Here is a 22117-nt window from a genome sequence, read left to right as displayed (position 1 = left end):
GCCCTAGCAGAAACTAGAGCACACACTTTAGTGCGCACATGCAAACTTCAAATACGTGCAACCTGAACTCCCAAGTTCATTGACCCTACCTGCCAAAATATCAAAAATCCTTCATAAATTCCTCTCCGATCACTACCAAAATTTAATCATCTGTTACTTGTATCATTCTCAACCTTTCCTGTAAGTTTCATCCAAATCCATTTACTACTTTTTGAGTTATTTTGCACACGGACAAACTAACTAACTAACAAACAAACAAACAAACAAACAAACCAACGGTAACGAAAACATAACCTCCCCCCTTGGCAGAGGTAATAAGTACCAGTGATACACTTTCTTACATTGTAGTTCACCCAAACACTTATCAATGAATCTCATAAAATGCCATATTTTGTGAAAATGTAATTCTAATATCAATGAGATACTTGCAGTGGAATATTGCCGGTGTCCCTAGCGACCACTCAATTTACCCCATCAAGCCCAAAAGGTTTGACCCCTTAGAGTTGCTGGGGCCACCCTTCTCATTAACAAAATGCGCGTCAGCCTGGTCCCAGAGGGCGGGTTCCTCCCCCAGGGACCCCCTGAAAAGGGCCCTTGGCGGGTGTGATTTACCCCATGGAGCCCATGGACCAAACTTGGTCTAAAGGAACGTCCTATGGGTGTGCATCATAAAAATATAAAAACTGACAAAATATCTGGTCGGGAAAGGGGTTGCCAGACCACTAGTTTGTAGGCACAAACCCCTGTTGGTCGTTACGGAGTCTGCGTCAAGACTACACTTTCCCATAGGCCCTGTACTATAGCGTCTCCCAACAGTCTGAGGGACAGTGCCAGTTGAGTGCAAGTAGTAGTCTTGGCGCAGACTCTGTTCCTCCCAACAAGGGTTTGCACCTGCAAACTACCAGGTATACCCTAGGACCAAGGGTAGTTTGCAGGCACAAATTGACCAGGCTCAATAGAACACACATACACACACACACACACACATGCACATATGCTCACACATTCCTTATGTAAATACATACCGGTAAACAAAACATGTCACATAGGGTCTACAACCATGATACCTTGCACATAATAAATGTCAGACCATTTGGTGCATACAAAAGTGACTTTTTAGGCATACTTAACCCATTGAAGACAAGTCCCGAGTATACTCGGGCAGATGTCTATGGGAAATGCGTGTTGTAGCAAAATCAAACCGTCCTCAACGGGTAAAAAAAAACCCATTTATGTTAAAATTGGTGATAAAACCTGTGTTGGTCACTTAAAAGTTCGTGAATCGGTAAGTTGAAAACTGCATTTAAAAAAGTTGCTGACTATAATAGCTACACCTTCCTAGAGTACATAGTAAAAAGCTTTGCGGACCATTTAATACAAGTATTCCAGAGTTGACGATACTTTCAGAGCTAGTCAATCCTGCCTAACTTTACCTCCTAAAGTAGTAAGAAAGCAGAAATAGAACCTCTTTGGCAGTGACCTAGAAGCAAGTAAGAAGCAAGCGCGAGTAATAGTAGGCCAGCTGTAAGTGTGTAGTCTAGTCAACCAGTTCGATGAGTTGCTGATGGGAGACAGGAAAATCGATAAACATGGCAGTGCAGCTTAAGCCTTAGAAATAAGGTATGGCAGATTAATATAAAACTAAGTTACGAAATTTACGAGGTTTTTGACAATTTGCTGGAACACCACCTGGTCACTTTTTTTTTCCTGTTTTAGGGTGAATAGCCCTCGTAAAACAAAAATGTCTTTTACGAAAAAGTGGACCTTTTGAAAAAAAATTTTGGGAGGTCGTACGATCCTCCCGACCCCCCCCCCCCTTGCATACACCCATGGTTCTACAGCTGTGATACCTTGCACATGATAAATGTCAGACCTATAAGAAGTTCATTATACCTTTTGGTTGTTTTACATGGATGTTTTCAATGGACATTTCAGCAGGAACACTAAAGAGAATTCAAAATTTTTGTGAAGTTGTATCATGTTATACTGACCCCACCGTCTACTTATCCTGTATTATGTATTCACCTTATGAGACACAAATGGAGCTTTTCAGAAAATGCTGAAATAAACCTTTCATTGTGAGTACACTTCAGTTTCAGACCAATAAACTAGGAATAAATTTTAGGGAAAAAGGTCCCTCAAATATGCTCAGATTGCAGGAGAGAGCATCTAGAACCCCAAAGCTTCCAGGGCCCTTAAGCGGGCCCTGGACCCCGGCCGATGGGACTTCGCACTCGTGATGTGCGCTTCGCGCACATTTTAGCTCACCAAATTTTTTTCAGGCCCTAGAGCCATATGCCACTGGCATCCCTGCACTGAAGTAAACCATATCATCATCAGTGCATTAAACATAACTTCAACTAGACTTGGAATTTGTCAACACTGACAAATTAGGTGATCTGTTTGGAAATCTATGATTTGTCTGAGCAAAAAGTGGTCATGAAATGACCCTTGTAACATGGTCTTTGCGTACGTGCAAAATATGGGAAAGATAGGACATGTATACCAAGATACAGGATGAACCATTTATGACCTCTGACCCTAATTTACATACCGAAGATGGTGTCCGATCAAGTAGTTGTTATTTTATGAAATAATGTATGTGACATGAACTAAGCATATGCAAATAATGGGTGGATAGGGGCTTTTTTTCTTGAGTTATTGCAAAGAAAGTTGCAGAAAGAAAGAAATATCTCAGTACATCGAAGATAAGCTTTAATTTCAACCAAGTTTTTTGACGTGATGTCGACGTCGTTTGAAAAAATTGACGGTACATAACGATAGCCCAAAGTCCCAGCTACAACATATTAAAATCTGGGAGAAATTCACCGAAGCATAAGTGAGCTAGTGCTTGATAAAGACAATCATGTCAATTTTCACATCTAGAAAAATTTCCTCCCATAGAGATAACACGTCGTAACGAAGATAGAGAAAAAAGTACATACAGTTAAACTCGCCTAAGTCGACGTCGCATATGTCGAATAATCGCGCAAGTCGATGATTTTAAAAAGTCCAGATTTTTCCCCATTGACTTACGTGTATTAATTCACTCACAAGTCGAATTTTTTAAGTCGAATACTCGCCTAAGTCGATGAAATTCCAAGAACACTTTCACGGAAAAACCATTGAATTCACTGTGCCTAAGTCGAATAAGATTTTATTGTGTAATAAATCACTGTCAAAATCACGAGACGCCAGTTTTTGTTTACATACAGTATATACCAAAAGAAACTGCGTTAATAAACATTAACGTTTCATTAACGCAAGCGGTTTCACCTGAATCGTTAGTAATGCAAACTAACGATCGGGAAAATTAACGTTTGTAGTAACGATGAGTGACGATCCCTAGCGCAAATTAACGATGTTTCGTTAACATTAACGATAGGTAACGCAAGAACTCACGCGAGATTTGGTTTTGTAACGAGACCTGGTGAAAGGACGACGTAGCCCCTCCCGAGTGTAGCGATCTATGCCTTATATTTACCGGATTCTTTTTGCGAATCGAATCACGATTTCGCGAATGGTTAATTTGCGACCGGGGTCACCAAAAACGCACGCCGGGCCACCAAAAAAGCCGGATGTTTGCCTTCAGTTTTGGAAATGAACAGCGGTAACAATCGGCTCCATAAGATGCTAGAATAGATGTCAGATGTTCGCTCTTAATTTTGGAAATGAATAACGATAATATTCGACTCCGTATGATACTAAAATAAATGTCGGATGTTTGCTTATACTTTTGGAAATGAATAATGGTAAGATTCAGTTCCGTACGGTGCTGAAATTAATGTCAGATATTTGATTTTGCATTCGGAAATGAATAAGGATAAAATACGGCTCCGGAAGATGCTGAAATAAATGTTGAATGTTTGCTTTGACGTTCGGATATGAATAATAATGATATTCAACTCCATATGATGATAAAATAAATGCCGGATGTTTACTTTTACGTTCGAAAGTAAATAACAATAACATTCATATCCGGAAGATGCTAAAGTAAATGTCGAATTATCCCTTTGACGTTCGGAAATGAATAACAATAATAATCAACTTCGTACGATGATAAAATAAATGCCGGATGTATACTTTTACGATCGAAAGTAAATAACAATAACATTCATCTCCGAAAGATGCTAAAATATATGTCGAATGATCCCTTTGACGTTCTGAAATGAATAACAATAATATACAACTCCGTACGATGATGAAATAAATGCCGAATGTTCGCTTTTTACGTTCGAAAGAAAATAGCATGTAACATTCGGCTCCGGAAGATGCCAAAATAAATGTCAGATGATTGCTTTTACGTTCGGAAGTGAATAGCAGTAACATTCTGCTCCATAATTAAGATGGTAAAATAAATATCAGACATTTGCTATTTAACATTTCGAAATGAATAACAATAATATTCAGCTGCGTTTGATGGTAAAGTAAATGTCGGATGTCTGCCTTGACGTTCGGATATGAAAAACAGTATAACATTCGGCTCCTTACAATGCTGATTCAGAAATAATTGTCAGATGAATCATTTCACTTTCGGAAGTGGACAGCAGTAACATTTGGCTCCTTACGATCATAAAATAAATGTCGGTTGTTTGCTTTTGAATTTGGAGATTGAATAACGGTAATATTCTGCTCCGTACGATGCTAAAATAAGTAACAGATTGTTTCTTTTACATTTGGAAATGATTTACGGTATCAATCAGCTCAGTTAGATGATAAAATAAAAGGCGGATATTTGCTCTCACGTTCGGAAATGAATAAGGATGATATTCAGCTCCGTAAGATCCTAGAATGAATGTCGGTTGCTTGTTTTTTTTCATTTGAAAATGATTAACGGTAACATTCGGCTCCGGAAGGTGTTAAAATACTTGTAAATGATGGATGATTGCTTTTACAATAAGAAATAAATAACGGTAACTTTCGGCTCTTTACGATGCTAAAACAAATGTCGGATGTTTACAAATGTTTGCAAATGCTCCCACTTGCTTTCTTGTTCCAAACGTAAATTTTGACCACCTAAATAGGCATCAACTTTTATGATAATCAAAAAGCCTATTTGCTAAATCTTAGAACTCAGAATAACGGTATAAGATGATTAAATTTTCTATTTATTTATTTTAGACGTGGGTACCGCCCTGCATCACTTCAGTAATACTAAATATTTATTTTTTTATGTTTAGTAGGACCGTTTTAGTTTTGCTTACTTTTTTTGGGGGGGGCCTACAAAAAATACATATCAATCATTTTGGTGGCCCGATCGGGCCACCAAAATAAAAATTAGTGTGGCCTGCATCAATGTGGATAAAGTGTCTTGCTATACATATGTACATGTGGCGTAACTGTAAGTCGATTTTTTTCGACTTACGCACAGGTCGAAAATCGCCTAAGTCGATGTGTTTTGCTCAGTCCCGAGAAGATCGACTTATGCGAGTTTAACTGTATGACCTTTAACCCCACTTTGCACAGACAAGATGGCATCTGAGCAAAAAGTAGTTATTTTGTGAAATGATTCTTGTAACATGGTCTTTGTGTGTGCAAAATATGGGAAAGATAAAACATGTATTCACCAAGATACAGTATAAAACATTTATGACCTTTGACCCTAATTTACATACCTAAGATGGTGTCCGATCAAGTAGTTGTTATTTCATGAAATAATGTACGTGACATGAACTAAACATGTACAAAATATTGGGCTGATAGAGCTTGTTAGGTGATATGCTATCAGCGTATCACCTATTGTGATTGTCAAAATTTCTTTTTTTTTATTCTTCTTTCTTTCTGCCACATTTTGTGTCGTCAATATCTCAACAATGACATTACGGAATGACATGACATTTTCAGTCAACATGTCTCATAACAATATCTAGCCACAATAAGGTTTTCATGACAGTAACATATCTATGACGTCATCTAGGCGCCATTTTGTGATTTTCGGACCTTGTCACATGATCGATCATAACTTCATAACTAGATATCATTTCTGTATCATTTTCGGTGGACATAAAGTTCAGGTCACGCTCTATCTTACTTTTTAACGCTAGTTATCCAGGTCTTCATTACGCGCGCGTCAAAATTTTAAAAGGCTCAAAACGACTTCCCAATGGGAAATCTCGAAGTTTCAGACAATTTTAAGCGTTTCAAACATTTTTTCGCGTGCGCGTCCGTCCGCGCAATTTCGCGCGCAGAGGGCGTAACCAACATGAAAATGCAATTTTTTTGACTGATTTGGATTTCTGATACTTTGAGTAACAATATCCATTGATATCCCATCGATTTTGACCTATAACAAAGGAATGCACTGGCGTCAAAGTTGAAATTCCGCGCGCGCGTTTTTCTGCAAATATAGTGAAAAAACATGTTTTTGTTTATGTCGCCATAGCTCTTTAAATCGTCCATTGACCCTATATTTCTATTGCATATTACAAAAGCATATGAATTGGAAATAACGTTTCAAGTACCAATATTGCCAGGAAAACTCATGACGTCATCATATCATCATCTGAAATCAAAAAAGTGGAATTAATTTTTTTGAGGTACTGTTTCTGACATTCATTTGCTCGTATCTCTGTTGTTTAAGCTCAATATTATCCCAAATTCAGATATGTTGTACTTTGAACATTTGCCTCTCAAGTCCATGTAATGATTTTGAAATATGATGATGTCATCATACTAGAAATTGTGATTAAAGGTAAAGACTCAAAATCGGACAAGTTTACGTGTTTTGTCTATGGGAGGTGATTTTTTTTTCAAACCATGCATTGACTTGACAACGTTTAAGCACCTTTACCTCATCTAATTTTGTTTCATTTCCTCTGAAACATAAATATGTTGTAGCTGAGACAATAAGCTTTAGTAATCATGCATTTTATGTTTTCAAATCTCCTCATCAGGTTGATAATTTTGTAGTTTAAATCTGAAAATGAGAATACAATCTGTACGGAACGATTCCCAATTTTTCTTTGCAACTATATATTGATCGAATCCACGCTGCCACTTGTGGGAAGTTGAATAGCGCCATCACAAGGCAACACACTCACGATGGTATTTAGATTTAAGTTTCGCACTCGATCTTCAGGACAGCCATGTGGCATAATCGGTTAGCGCGCTGGTTGTTCATAACGCCATACCGGAAGGCGAGAGGTTCGACTCCCGCAGGACTTTCATCCGTTCTTTCTTTTTTTCTCTTTTTTCGGCAGTTCAGCTTTACTCCGATATCATTATCGTATTATTTTATCAAGTGTACGTAACCCGTGAACACGGCTGCTCTATTTCCCTTGTTTTGTATTGGAGTTTGGAGATTGGGTTTGCTTCATTAATTTTGTCACACTTAATGTTGTAAATTGCCCCCTGTTACAGTGTCCCGCTTACCACCTTTCGTTTGCTCTTTCCTTTTCTCTTCATTGGTTATTGTTATACTGTAACAGGATAGGTGGTAGGAACATGTACGTTTAAATAACTGGCAGGAATGGGAGCTGAATTGATTAACTCTAGTCCAGGTGTATGGCGTCTCGCTCATCTCTTTGAAATTCCAGGTTGTTATTGTTTGACCCAATAACGGAGTTGTAGACAGGTTTTATGTTGCTATAGAGGTATCTTGTGCAACATGAATAGAAGGCATCACTGTTTAGTAGTAGTAATGAACTTTTTCATGTTGTAAATGATATAAAGATATGAATTTCATATCTAATCTTCGGGACAGCCGTGTGGCTTTATAGTCGCTTAGCGCGCTGCATGGTCATTATGCACTACCTTAGGACGAGATGTTCGGGACCCGCCGCAGGACGCTATTATTTTTTCTCTCTCTCTCTTTCTTTGTTTTTCTTGTGGCAGTTCAGCTTCATTCCGATGTCATTACCCCACGACACACAGTCACTCAGGTTCCCTTTTTTTGTCGGAGGCTGGAGGTTGGATTTGCTTCATTTATCATACGTAATGTTGTAAAGTGCCCTTGGTGTACAGTGCCCCGCTTGCCACCTTTCGTTTTCTCTTTCCTTTTCTCAACGTTTGTTCCTGTTACACTGCACAAGACAGGTCGGAAAATAATTTACATAGCTCAACTGGAGCAGGAATGGCAACTGAATAAATTAATTCTAGGCCAGGTGTATGGCGTCTCGCTCGTCTCTTTGAAATTCCAGGTTGTTATTGTTTGACCCAATAACGGAATTGTAGACAGGTTTTATGTTGCTATAGAGGTATCTTGTGCCACATGAGGAGAAAGCATCACTGTTTAGTAGTAGTAATGAACTTTTCCATGTCCCTCCATGTCAGTTATAGTGTGTTCAAAGGGGTTGTGTGTCTATCTGCCAAAGAAAAGGAAAACCTTATTTTAGTCATGGCTGTTTCTCTATACGTAGACGTAGGTAATGAGTGTTGTTGGTATCTGAGCAGTGAATAACACAGCATCAGGCTAAAATCCCCCTTAGTTATACGCGCTAAGCGTTCAATTTGATATATCTTTATTATTTTATGTAGTCAATCACTGCTAATGGAGTTACAGAATTATGTTATGACACCTTTCACTGAAAGTTTGTAAAGCAAAGTTTATGGACAAGGCAAGCAATTGTACATGAATAATACCAATTATTTCAGAGGGAAATTATGGTATACCTAAATGTAAGGGTATCATTGCTTTGGAATTGCTGAGACAATAATCTAGGCACGAGGGCTTCCACTTCTAATAACTGATCCCTTTGAAGATGTGTCGGTCACGAGTGATCGTCATGATTCATCTTTCACGTAGAAGCTTCCGTTCCACACTCTTGGTTCGAGAAGACTTACACCATCATACTTCAAATTGTTATTAAAGGTAAAGACTCAAAATCGGACAAGTTTACGTGTATTGTCTATGGGAGGTGATTTTTTTTAAAACCATGCATTGACTTAACAACGTTTAAGCACCTTTATCTCAGCTGATTTTGCTTCATTTCCTCTGAAACTTAAGTATGTTGTAGCTGAGACAATAAGCTGCAGTAATCATGCATTTTATTCTTTGAAATCTCCTCATCAGTTTGACAATTTTGCAGCTTAAACCTGAAAATGAAAATGGAATGTGGACAAAACGATTCCTCATGTATCTTTCACATACATAAGTTTACGTTCCCCATATTTTCTCGTCGAGACGTATGGCCGAGTGGATAAAGGCGACGTCTCAGAGACTTGAGGTTGCGGGTTCGAACCCCACAAAATCACGAAACAAAATACTTAGCTATTTTACTTTTTTTTTCTTCAATTTTGTATTACATATTCGTCCATGTAGAAATCACGTTCGTATATAAACGCACCTACACACACACAGACACACACACACGCCATATCCCTCTTTTTTGTGTGTTGGAGACCACATTGCTTCGACTGCAGCAAAATTTTGCAGGTTGACTTTGTCAAACCGATCATAGTATGTAATGACGACGACTGAGGTGTTGTACTTTGAATAATTGTCTTTCAAGACGATGTCATTGTTTTGTAATTTGATGACGTCATTACACTGAAAATTGTGATTAAAGGCAAGGTATCAAAACCAGCCGATTATAGGTTTTATGTCTGCGGGACGTATTTTTCCCAAGTTGCCAGAAATGGCATAGCGACCTCAGTCGTTACAAGGCCGCTTTTCCGTCTAGCAATGCAATAGATGTTCACACGGCCACGTTAGTTGAGTGGGCATTGACTTTCCCCCTGTTATATCTATACATTGTTGTTTTTTTGTCTTACCATTTCCGTGGATGACCCGTGGCCGAGTGGTTACAGAAACGGTTTCGCATGCACGCTCAGTATAACTTCAAGGTGCCTATATCACATTCTTTTCTTGTCGATCACAGATGACCGTCATCTGATGACCACAAGCGCATCACCTAACTCGTCCTCAATGTGACGAGTTTTCATGTCTCGTTTTTCTTGAGTTATTGCAAAGAAAGTTGCAAAAAGAAATGAATATGAAAATACATCGAAGATAAGCTTTAATTTCAACCAAGTTTTTGGACGTTATCCCGACACCATATGAAAAAACGAGTGGCAAACATACGATAGCCCAAAGCCGTAGCTACAACATATTAAAATCTGGGAGAAATTCACCGAAGCATAAGTGAGCTAGTGCTCGAAAAGGACAGTCATGTCAATTTTCATTTCCAGAAAAACTGCACTCCCATAGAGATAACACGTAAACTGGTCAAATTTGACAAGATTACTTTCAATCCATTTTTACGAGGTGATGCCGTCATCCAATCAAAATGTTCTTATTACCTTAATGAAAGAGCATTTAATAAGCTACAACATACTGAAATCTGGGTGAAAATCGGCAAAGGATTAGTGAGATACGCTCGAATTACCTTGAACTTTGATGACGTCATTTTGAAAATTTAGTTTTTTTACTTTATTAACAAATTTGATATCTTTTAATCATTTTTCCAGCATCGCCAACCCATGAAATGACACGTACAACTCATCAGCTTTCAGAATATGTAAAGAAAATGGGGGTTCACCGTCCATCCTGACGAGTAAAATCGGATTTAAAATTGGCGGTTTTTTGGCATAGTTGCACTGTATATCACCATTGACGCGCGCGCGGAATTTCAACTTTGACGGGTCCGTAGGACGTCATGTTCAGTCGGATTGACTTGAAACTTGGTAGAAATATTCCTTAAAGGTAGGGAATCCCATTTGCATGCCTTAAACGAAGAGTTGTATAAATACAGTGGTATGTTGAAGAGAGTATCATTTTAGAAACTCCCATAAAGTATTGAAAGTGGAAGGTAACATTTAGTACATTTTTTTGACCGTTAGATTTTGAATTGAATTTTTTTCGAGGCTCACCGTAAATTCCAGTACATTACTAGGCTACCTTTGCAGACCCATGCACCGCATGTGTGTCCATCATGTATATTTTGTGAAGAAAGTTCATCAACACTTACAAACAGTTCTATATACATTCTTGCCACACACTCTATATGTTATTACATCAGCTCTTGTACTTTTAGATTTGTGTTTATAGATAACAAATACAAAAGACTGCAACAAAAAGGCTTAAGTGTGGCTGACACACAGAACTACTGAGTAGTTGAGTTTTGTGCATCATTCAAATTTTAGATAACTGTTGACTTCCAAATTTCTAAGCAGTGGCCTAAGCAAGTCCCCTGAGGTTCATATTTAATGTTTTGCTGCATTTTGGGAGGTCTGTAAAAGGTATCCCCTACCTTTAACATTTCAGACATCCGATCAAAGTGAAAAAACGGGAAATTTCTATTGCATATGAGCTGTGCGTGCGTATACCTGTGCGCGCGTACGCGTCCGTCCGATTTTTTCAATTATTCAAAAATGCTCCAAATGGTCTGAAACGTGTGCAAAAAAAAGTTGAGCTCGATTGGAGTATGTCAATATTTTAACACGTGCGTACGTGCGCATTCTAAAAGTAGATATGAATTTTGAGAAATTGAGTAGAATGCGCTTGACTTGAAACATATGTGACGTAAATTTCATTGAAAAATTCCATTCCATTAATGAGATATGAATGAGAATGTGTTTTCATATAATGACGTCATAGTGACGTCACGGTCAACTAATCACTACGAATTAGATCTGTCGTCTTTGGGACATGATACATGTATGGTATAATTTTGACATTGATAGGAAAAGGACTTTCAGAGCTGACCTCTACACAACATTTGAGGAGAAAGAACTTTTTGTGACAACGGGAAGTTTAAAGACTAGAACCGGAATTTGTCAACACTGACAAATTAGGTGATCCGATCTCTTCGAAAATCAATGATTTGAGTCCTGATCCCAATAGGCATGACCATACCGGTTTCATTTGTGTCGAGGAGACATTGGCCGTGTGATGTTTGGATTCTCATTTAGAAAAGGGAGTCAGACCTGCCATCTTTGGTACCGAATTCCGTATACACTAACGAAGATACAGAATGAAGTATATTTGACCTTTGACCCCACTTTGCACACCCAAGATGGCATCTGAGCAAAAAGTGGTTATTTAGTGAAGTGATTATTATTGTAACATGCCCTTTGCGTGTGCAAAATATGGGAAAGACAGGACATGTATTCACCAAGATACAGGATGAACAATTTGTGACCTTTGACCCTAATTTACCTACCCAAGATGGTGTCCGATCAAGTAATTGTTAGTTTATGAAATAATGTACGTGACATGAACTAAACATGTGCAAAATATGGGGGTGATAAAGGCTGTTTTTCTTGAGTTATTGCAAAGAAAGTTTCAGAAAAAAAATATCACAAAACATCGAAGATAAGCTTTAATTTCAACTAAGTCTTTTGACATGATGCCAACGTTGTATGAAGAAACCAATTGCACATTACGATAGCCCAAACTCTCAGCTGCAACATATTGAAATCTGGGAGAAATTCACTGAAGGGTAAGTGAGCTAGTTCTCGATAAAGACAACCATGTCAATTTTCACATCTAGAAAAATTCCCTCCCATAGAGATAACACGTCATAACGAAGATAGAGGAAAAAAGTACATATGACCTTTGACCCCACTTTGCACAGACAAGATGGCATCTGAGCAAAAAGTGGTTATTTTGTTAAATGATTCTTGTAACATGGTCTTTGCGTGTGCAAAATATGGGAAAGATAAAACATGTATTCACCAAGATACAAGATAAAACAGTTATGACCTTTGACCCTAATTTACATACCCAAGATGGTGTCTGATCAAGTAGTTGTTATTTTATGAAATAATGTACGTGACATGAACTAAACATGTGCAAAATATTATGCTTATAGAGCTTGTTTTTCTTGAGTTATTGCAAAGAAAGTTGCAAAAAGAAAGGAATATCTCAATACATCGAAGATAAGCTTTAATTTTAACCAAGTTTTTGGACGTGATCCCGACATCAAATGAAAAAATAAAGGGCACACTCACGATAGCCCAAAGTCTCAGCTACAACATATTAAAATCTGGGAGAAATTCACCGAAGCATAAGGGAGCTAGTGCCCGATAAAGATAGTCATGTCAATTTTCATTTCCAGAAAAGCTGCACTCCCATAGAGATAACACGTAAAGTGGTCAAATTTGACAAGATTACTTTCAATCTAATTTTACGAGGTGATGCCATCATCCAATCAAAATGTTGTTATTACATTAATGAAAGAGTGTTTAATAAGCTACATCATACTGAAATCTGGGTGAAAATTGGCAAAGGATTAGTGCGATACGCTCGAGTGAACTTGAAACTTGATGACGTCATTTTGAAAATTTACTTTTTTTATTTTATTGAGAAATTTGATATCTTTTAATCATTTTTTCAGCATCGCCAACCCATGAAATGACCTGTACAACTCATCAGCTTTCAGAATATAAAAAGAAAATGCTGGGTCACTGTCCATCCTGACGAGTAATATCGGATTTAAAATTGGCGGTTTTTTGGCATTGTTGCACTGTATATCGCCATTGACGCGCGCGCGGAATTTCAACTTTGACGGGCCTGTATAACGTCATATTGAGTCGGATTGACTTGAAACTTGGTAGAAATATTCCTTGACATTTCAGGCATCCGATAAACGTAAAAAAACGGGAAATTTCTATTGCATATGAGCTGTGCATGCGTATATGTGCGCGCACGTACGTGTCCGTCCGATTTTTTCAATTTTTCAAAAAATGCTCCAAATGGTCTGAAACGTGTGCAAAAAAAATTTGAGCTCGATTTGAGCATACAAATATTTCAACGCGCGCGTTTTAAGAGAAAATATGAATTTTGAGAATATGAGTAGAATGCGCATAACTTGAAATATATGTGATGTAAATTTCATTGTAAAATTCCATTCCATTGATGAGATATGATTGAGAATGTGTTTTCATATAATGACGTCATAGTGACGTCACGGTCGACTGATCACTGTGATTTTATTAGACCCGTCGTTTTTCCTGAGTTACTGTAAACGTCAATATTTTCGCGCGATTAATTTTTCGCGCTGAGCGGCTCGAAAACATATTCGCGGGTTCTTAAATTCGTGCTCGGCAGCGGGTAAATACACAGTCGCTGTCTTCATCCAGCGATGCCAGCGTACGATAAGCGACGTAGCGAGCGGCGCGAGTGCGAGTACAAGCGCTCAACTACGTAGTACATGTATTTTACTCGATACATGTTCTGTAGGACTAGTACTGTAGTCGCGGGGATGTAGCACACCAATCGGCCGTGGGCTCGGTGCGTGCGGTGCGTGCGGTGCGTGCGATGATACTGCTATATGCGTAAACATGTCTGTACTATGTAGCAGTATCATCGACGAAGCGCACCAGGCCGTTCAAAATGTGCATAGAAAATTGCGAAGATATATTCGCACGTTTTTGAATTCGCGCTAGCCGAACGTAGCGCGAAATCCGTGAAAATTAATGTACCGCGAAAATTTTGCAGAAAGAAAGAAATATCTCAATACACCGAAGATAAGCTTTAATTTCAACCACGTTTTTGGACGTGATTCGGACACCGTATGAAAAACACTAACGATAGTGCAAAGTCTCAGCTACAACATATTAAAATCTAGGAGAAATTCACTGAAGGGTAAGTGAGCTAGTGCTCTATAAAGACAATCATGTCAATTTTCACATCTAGAAAAATTTCCTCCCATAGAGATAACACGTCATAACGAAGATAGAGAAAAAAGTACATATCGTCGTCGATGGGGTGACAAGACCTCGTATCTCAAAAATGTCCAAAAAAATTTTTTTTTGGCTTAATGGTCAAATAATGGGTCAAGTGATGTTTTGGCTAAATCCCAACTGTCTTACTCCAAAAATGAAGCCACCATGACATGTCAAAGGAAAGGCTTTCCCATTCACTGCAGTGCTTTGGCCGCCATGTTTTTTTGCTCTCCTGAACATTTGTCATTTTTGAGATACGAGGTCTTGTCACCCCAACGACGATATGAACTTTGACCCCACTTTGCACAGACAAGATGGCATCTGAGCGAAAAGTGGTTATTTTGTGAAATGATCCTTGTAACATGGTCTTTACGTGTGCAAAATATGGGAAAGCTAGGACATGTATTCACCAAGATACAGGATGAAACATTTGTGACCTTTGACCCTAATTTACATACCCAAGATGGTGTCCGATCAAGTAGTTGTTATTTTATGAAATAATGTACGTGACATGAACTAAACATGTGCAAAATATGGGGGTGATAGGGTATGTTCTTTTTATGCCTCCGCCATGAAGTGGTGCTGGAGGCATTATGTTTTCGGGTTGTCCGTACGTCCGTACGTACGTCCGTCCGCTTTCGTTTACGTGATAACTTGAGTAATATTTACTGGAATTTTACCAAACTTGGTCCAAGTATGAAGTATGATGGGGCAATGATTTGATTAGACTTTGGGTGAAATTGGTTAAAGGTCAAAGGTCAAGGTCAAATCATGAAATTGTATCCGTTTACGCGATAACTCAAGACTGGACGGAGCAAATTTCACCAAACTTTGTTGGAGGATGATGTATGATGGGACAATTACTTGATTTGTTTTTCAGTGAAATTGGACAGAGGTCAAAGGTCAAAGATCAAGGTCAAATCCTAAAATTTATCTGTTTACGTGATAACTCAAAACTGGAAGAAGCAGCTTTCACCAAACTTGGTCCAAGGATGATGTATGATGGGACAATTAGTTGAGTAGATTTTAGTGACATTGGCAAGAGGTCAAAGGTCAAAAGGTCAAGGTCAAATGCTAAAAATTTTGCTATTTCCCCCATATCTATGCAATGCCCGCAGTTATTTTCTTGAAACTTAGTGTAGACATGTACTACTGCGTAAAGATTCTCCAGAGAGAGTTTCATGTCATAAGGTCAAATGTCAAAAGGTCAAAGGTTAGGTGAAAATGTTGCAATATCACTTTTCTGGCAAATGATTTAATGTATCTTCATAGAACTTGGTACATATGCATGTACTGACTGGCAGGGATTATCTAGGGAATTTAGGGGTCATGGGTCAATAGTCAGGGGGTCAAAGGTCAAAGTCAACTCAATATGTTACTATTTCCCTCATATACTAGTATATGCAATGATTGCATTATTAGTTTTAAAATCTATTATATTTTTCATGTAAAGCTTCTTGCCATAGGATTGTACAGAGCACGAACATGGTGTAGTTTTACTAGCTAGCTACGAGCAGCTGGATGCGGTGCAATTCGGTGGATTCCATATACGGTGCGCCACCTATCGGTTGTAGCGGACAGGCCGAAATCCGCAGTGCCTTATGGGGAAAAATCGACATCAAAATTATGCACATGCAGCAGCGCAGCTCAGCACTTAAGAATGTACGCAGTGCGCGTAGTAGCGATGCTTTTAAGCTACAGTCCTGTGCGTGGCTTGTAGCTAGCGCTAGCAGGGATTTGCGCGACGGCATTACAGAAATCTGTGGTGGTTCATGGTGCGATGGCGTGTGTGTGTACGTGTACGTGTATTCGTTAGTGTGATCAATGCAATTCAGCTCAATTGACAAGTGACTGCGCTTCAACTAACGGAGGAATGATTGCAGCAGAAGGACACCATATCAGATCAGGTACGAATTAGGAATAAACTAAAAGCGATTTTGAAGATGATCTGGGTAACCAAGCCGCTTTAGACCTACTTCTAACATAGTCCTGGACGTCCTCGATCTTTCAGAGTTTTGCAGTAACGCTGTAATGTAGCTCGTGTGTAGGAATCAACAACGGTGTCGTTCGCTAAGCGCTGCACGCACTGCTGCTGCACTGCTACGGTCTAACGTTAGAGTTTTAACGTTCAGGAAACCTGCACATTTTTCCAAAAGGGAACCGTGATCACTCTAGTAAAATGCTCGAGAGGGATATAAAACAAATATTGACTGCTTTCTTTCGGGCCATGGTAAAACTATTTGACCTCGGTGATTTCTCAACAGTGCCATGTCCCTCGACTTCGTCTCGGGACATAGCACTGTTCAGAAATCACCTCGGTGCAAATAGTTTTACCATCTCCCTCTGCAGCAGTCGATATTTGTATAATATATGTACTTGTATTACTTAATGGAGATTCTCTTGGAAATTTCCAGCCAGAAGGTCAAAGGTCAGGTTTAAATGCAAAAAAAAAAGAGATATATTTTGTACTGTAATTACACTCTTTCTTCATACCTTGAAAATTATACTCAGTGCATAAACTTATAATAAGGTCGGTCAGAAGTCAAGTACAAATTTTCAATTCCCCAAATATGTGTACCTGCACTCTTTAATAGACAATTATAGCAAACCCAGTTCGTGGAAAGTGAACATTGAAGATATTTCTGACAAACCTGTTATTTCGATATTTTGCCAGTTATGTGAAACTGTCATCACACATTGTGAAGACATTGTACTATACACCTATTGGGAGAATCATGCATTATGGCGGAGGCATCAGTCGCCATAGCGACACTTCTAGTTTAGTTATTGCAAAGAAAGTTGCAGAAGGAAAGATATATCTCAATACATCGAAGATAAGCTTTAATTTCAACCATGTTTTTTGACGTGATCCCGACACTGTATGAAAAACAAAGGGCACATTTGCAATAGCGCATAGTCTAAGCTACAACATATTAAAATCTGGGAGAAATTCACCGAAGGGTAAGTGAGCTAGTGCTCGATAAAGACAATCATGTCAATTTTCACATCTAGAAAAATTCCCTCCCATAGAGATAACACATCATAACGAAGATACAGAAAGAAGTACATATGACCTTTCACCTCACTTTGCACAGACAAGATGGCATCTGAGCAAAAACTGATGTTTTGTGAAATGATCCTTGTAACATGGTCTTTACGTGTGCAAAATATGGGAAAGATAAGACATGTATTCACCAAGATACAGGATGAAACATTTATGACCTTTGACCCTAATTTACATACCCAAGATGGCGTCTGATCAAGTAGTTGTTATTTCATGAAATAATGTACGTGACATGAACTAAACATGTGCAAAATATGGTAGTGATAGGATATGTTTTTCTTGAGTTATTGCAAAGAAAGTTGCAGAAAGAAAGAAATATTTCAATACATCGAAGATAAGCTTTAATTTCAACCAAGTTTTTTGACATAATCCCGATATCGTATGAAAAAACAAAGGGCATATTAGCGATAGCCCAAGGTCTCAGCTACAACATATTAAAATCTGGGAGAAATTCACTGAAGCATAAGTGAGTTAATGCTCGATAAAGATAGTCATGTCAATTTTCACATCTACAAAAATTTCCTCCCATAGAGATAACACGTCATAACGAAGATACAGAAAGAAGTACTTTTACCTTTTGACCTTTTACCCCTCTTTGCACAGACAAGATGGCATCTGAGCAAAAAGTGGTTATTTTGTGAAATGATCGTTGTAACATGGTCTTTGCGTGTGCTAAATATTGGAAAGATAGGACATGTATTCACCAATATACAGGATGAAACATTTATGACCTTTGACCTTCATTTACATACCCAAGATGGTGTCCGATCAAGTAGTTATTTTATGAAATCATGTACGTGACATGAACTAAACGTGCAAAATATGGGGGTGGTAGAGGCTTTTTTTCTTGAGTAATTGCAAAGAAAGTTGCAAAACGAAAGGAATATGAAAAAACATCGAAGATAAGCTTTAATTTCAACCAAGTTTTTGGACGTGATCCTGACACCGTATGAAAAATTGAAGGGCACACTAACGATAGATCAAAGTCTCAGCTACAACATATTAAAATCTGGGAGAAATTCACCAAAGCATAAGTGAGCTACTGGTCGAAAAAGACAGTAATGTCAATTTTCATTTCCAGAAAAACTGCACTCCCATAGAGATAACACGTAAACTGGTCAAAGTTGACAAGATTACTTTCAATCCATTTTTACGAGGTGATGCCGTCATCCAATCAAAATGTTGTTATTACATTAATGAAAGAGCATTTAATAAGCTACAACATACTGAAATTTGGGAGAAAATTGGCAATGGATAAGTGAGATACGCTCGAGTGAACTTGAAATTTGATGACGTCATTTTGAAAATTTACTTTTTTTACTTTATTAAGATATTTGATATCTTTTAATCATTTTGCCAGCATTGCCAACCCATGAAGTGACACGTACAACTCATCAGCTTTCAGAATATGTAAAGAAAATGGGGGTTCACCGTCCATCCTGACGAGTAAAATCGGATTTAAAATTGGCGGTTTTTGGGCATAGTTCTACTGTATATTGCCATTGACGTGCGCGCGGAATTTCAACTTTGACGGGCCCGTATGACGTCATATTGAGTCGCATTGATTTGAAACTTGGTATAAATATTCCTTGACATTTCAGACGTCCGATCAAAGTGAAAAATCGGGAAATTTCTATTGCATATGAGCTGTGCGTGCGTATAAGCGCGCGCGCGTACGCGTCCGTCCAGTTTTTTCAATTTTTCAAAAAATGCTCCAAATGGTCTGAAACGTGTGCAAAAAAAAATTGAGCTCGATTTGAGCATACAAATATTTCAACGCACTTTTTGATAATAAATATGAATTTTGATAATATGAGTAGAATGCGCTTGACTTGATATGTATGTGACGTAAATTTCATTGAAAAATTCCTTTCCATCAATGAGATATGAATGAAAATGTGTTTTCATATAATGACGTCATAGTGACGTCACGGTTGACCAATCACAATGATACATTAGATTTGTCGTCTTTGGGACATGATACATATATGGTATGAGTTTGAAATTGATAGGAAGAGGACTTTCTGAGCTAACCTCTGCACAACTTTTGAGGAGAAATAAAGAAATAAAGAAGAAGAAGAATAAAGAACTAGAGATTGTAATTTGTCATCACTGACAAATTAAGGTGATCCGATTTTTTTTTTATCTATGATTCGAGTCCTGATCGCAACAGGCATGACCATACAAGTTTCATCTGTGTTTAGAGACATTGGCCGTGTGATGTTTGCATTCTCATTTAGCCAAGGGAGTCATATCTGCCATGTTAGGTACAAAATTCTGTATACACTATAACGAAAAAACAGCAACAAGTACATATGACCTTTGACCCACCTTTGCACTCCCAAGATTGCATCTGATGAAATAGTGGTTATTTTGTGAAATGATTCTCGCGACATCGTCTATACGTGTGAAAAATATGGGAAAGATAGGACAGGTATTCACTATGAAAGATACAAGATGAAACATTTATGACCTTTGACCCTAATTTACATACCCAAGATGTTGTCCGATCTAGTAGTTGTTATTTTATGAAATAATGTACGAGACATGAACTAAACATGTGCAAAATATGGGGGTGATAGGGCGTGTTTTTCTTGAGTTATTGCAAAGAAAGTTGCAGAAAGAAAGAAATATCTCAATACATAGAAGATAAGCTTTAATTTCAACCAAGTTTTTTATCGTAATCTTGACATTGTATGAAAAAACGAAGGTAACAAAACGATAGCGCAAAGTCTCAGCTACAACATATTAAAATCTGGGAGAAATTCACCGAAGGGTAAGTGAGCTAGTGCTCGATAAAGACAATCATGTCAATTTTCACATTAAAAAAAATCCCTCCCATAGAGATAACACGTCATAACGAAGATACAAAAAGAAGTACATATGACCTTTGACCTCAATTTGCACACCCAAGATGGCATCTGAGTAAAAAGTAGTTATTTTGTGAAATGATCCTTGTAACATAGTCTTTGCGTGTGCAAAATATGGGAAAGATAGGACATGTATTCACTAAGATACAGGGTGAAACACTTATGACCTTTGACCCTAAATTACATACCCAAGATGGTGTCCGATCAAGTAGTTGTTATTTTATGAAATAATTCACGTGACATGAACTAAACATGTGCAAAATATGGGAGTGATAGAGTCCGTTTTTCTTGAGTTATTGCAAAGAAAGTTGCAGAAAGAAAGAAATATCTCAATACATCGAAGATAAGCCTGAATTTCAACCCAATTTTTTGACGTGATTCTGACATCGTATGAAAAAACAAAGGGCACACTTACGGTAGCGTAAAGTCTCAGCTACAACATATGAAAATCTGGGAGAAATTTACCGAAGCTTAAGTGAGCTAGTGCTCGATAAAGATAGTCATGTCAATTTTCATTTCCAGAAAAACTGCACTCCCATAGAGATAGCACGTAAACTGGTCAAATTTGACAATATTACTTTCAATCCATTTTTACGAGGTGATACCGTTATCCAATCAAAATTTTGTAATTTTATGTTTGAAAGAACATTAAATAAGCTACAACATACTGAAATCTGGGTGAAAATTGACAAAGGACTAGTGAGATACGCTCGAATGAACTTGAAATTTGATGACGTCATTTTGAAAATTTACTTTTTTTTACTTTATTAAGAAATTTGCTATCTTTTAATCATTTTGTCAGCATTGCCACCCCATTAAATGACATGTACAACTCATCAGGTTTTAAAATATGTAAAGAAAATGGGGGGTCACCGTCCATCCTGACGAGTAAAATCGAATTTAAAATTAGCAGTTTTTTGGCATAGTTGCACTGTATATCGCCATTGACGCGCGCGCGGAATTTCAACTTTGACGGGCCCGTATGACGTCATATTGAGTCGCATTGATTTGAAACTTGGTATAAATATTCCTTAACATTTCAGACATCCGATCAAAGTGAAAAAACTGGAAATTTCAATTGCACATGAGCTGTGCGTGCGTATATGCGCGCGCGCGTACGCGTCCGTCCGATTTTTTCAATTTTTCAAAAAATGCTCCAAATGGTCTGAAACGTGTGCAAAAAAATTTTGAGCTCGATTGGAGCATACAAATATTTCAACGCGCGCGTACGCGCACGTTTTAAGAGAAAATATGAATTTTGAGAACATGAGTAGAATGCGCATAATTTGAAATATATGTGACGTAAATTTCATTGAAAAATTTCATTCCATTAATGAGATATGATTGAGAATGTGTTTTCATATAATGACGTCATAGTGACGTCACGGTCGACTGATCACAATGATACATTAGATTTGTCGTCTTTGGGACATGATGCATACATGGTATAATTTTGAAATTGATAGGCAGCGGACTTTCTGAGCTAACCTCTGCACAACTTTTGCGGAGAAATAAAGAAACAAAGAAGAAGAAAGAATCCGTACAGATACAGAAGGTGATCCGAAGGATACTCGGA

The 22117-nt window shown here is 38.0% G+C and overlaps 1 protein-coding gene across 1 annotated transcript in view; it reads left to right on the top strand.

The window, feature by feature from the left end:
• The window catches only part of LOC139735934 (uncharacterized), a 202853-nt gene that overhangs the window by 45074 nt on the left and 135662 nt on the right, over positions 1–22117 (top strand). The window lies entirely within an intron of this gene.

The sequence above is a fragment of the Diadema antillarum genome, unplaced genomic scaffold, assembly GCF_040938485.1.
Source record: "Diadema antillarum isolate AM-2024a unplaced genomic scaffold, OU_Dant_1.0 seq00000610_RagTag, whole genome shotgun sequence".
Classification (NCBI taxonomy): domain Eukaryota; kingdom Metazoa; phylum Echinodermata; class Echinoidea; order Diadematoida; family Diadematidae; genus Diadema; species Diadema antillarum.
The sequence above is the reverse complement of the archived record's forward strand: the minus strand, read 5'-3'. Positions and strand labels throughout refer to the sequence as shown.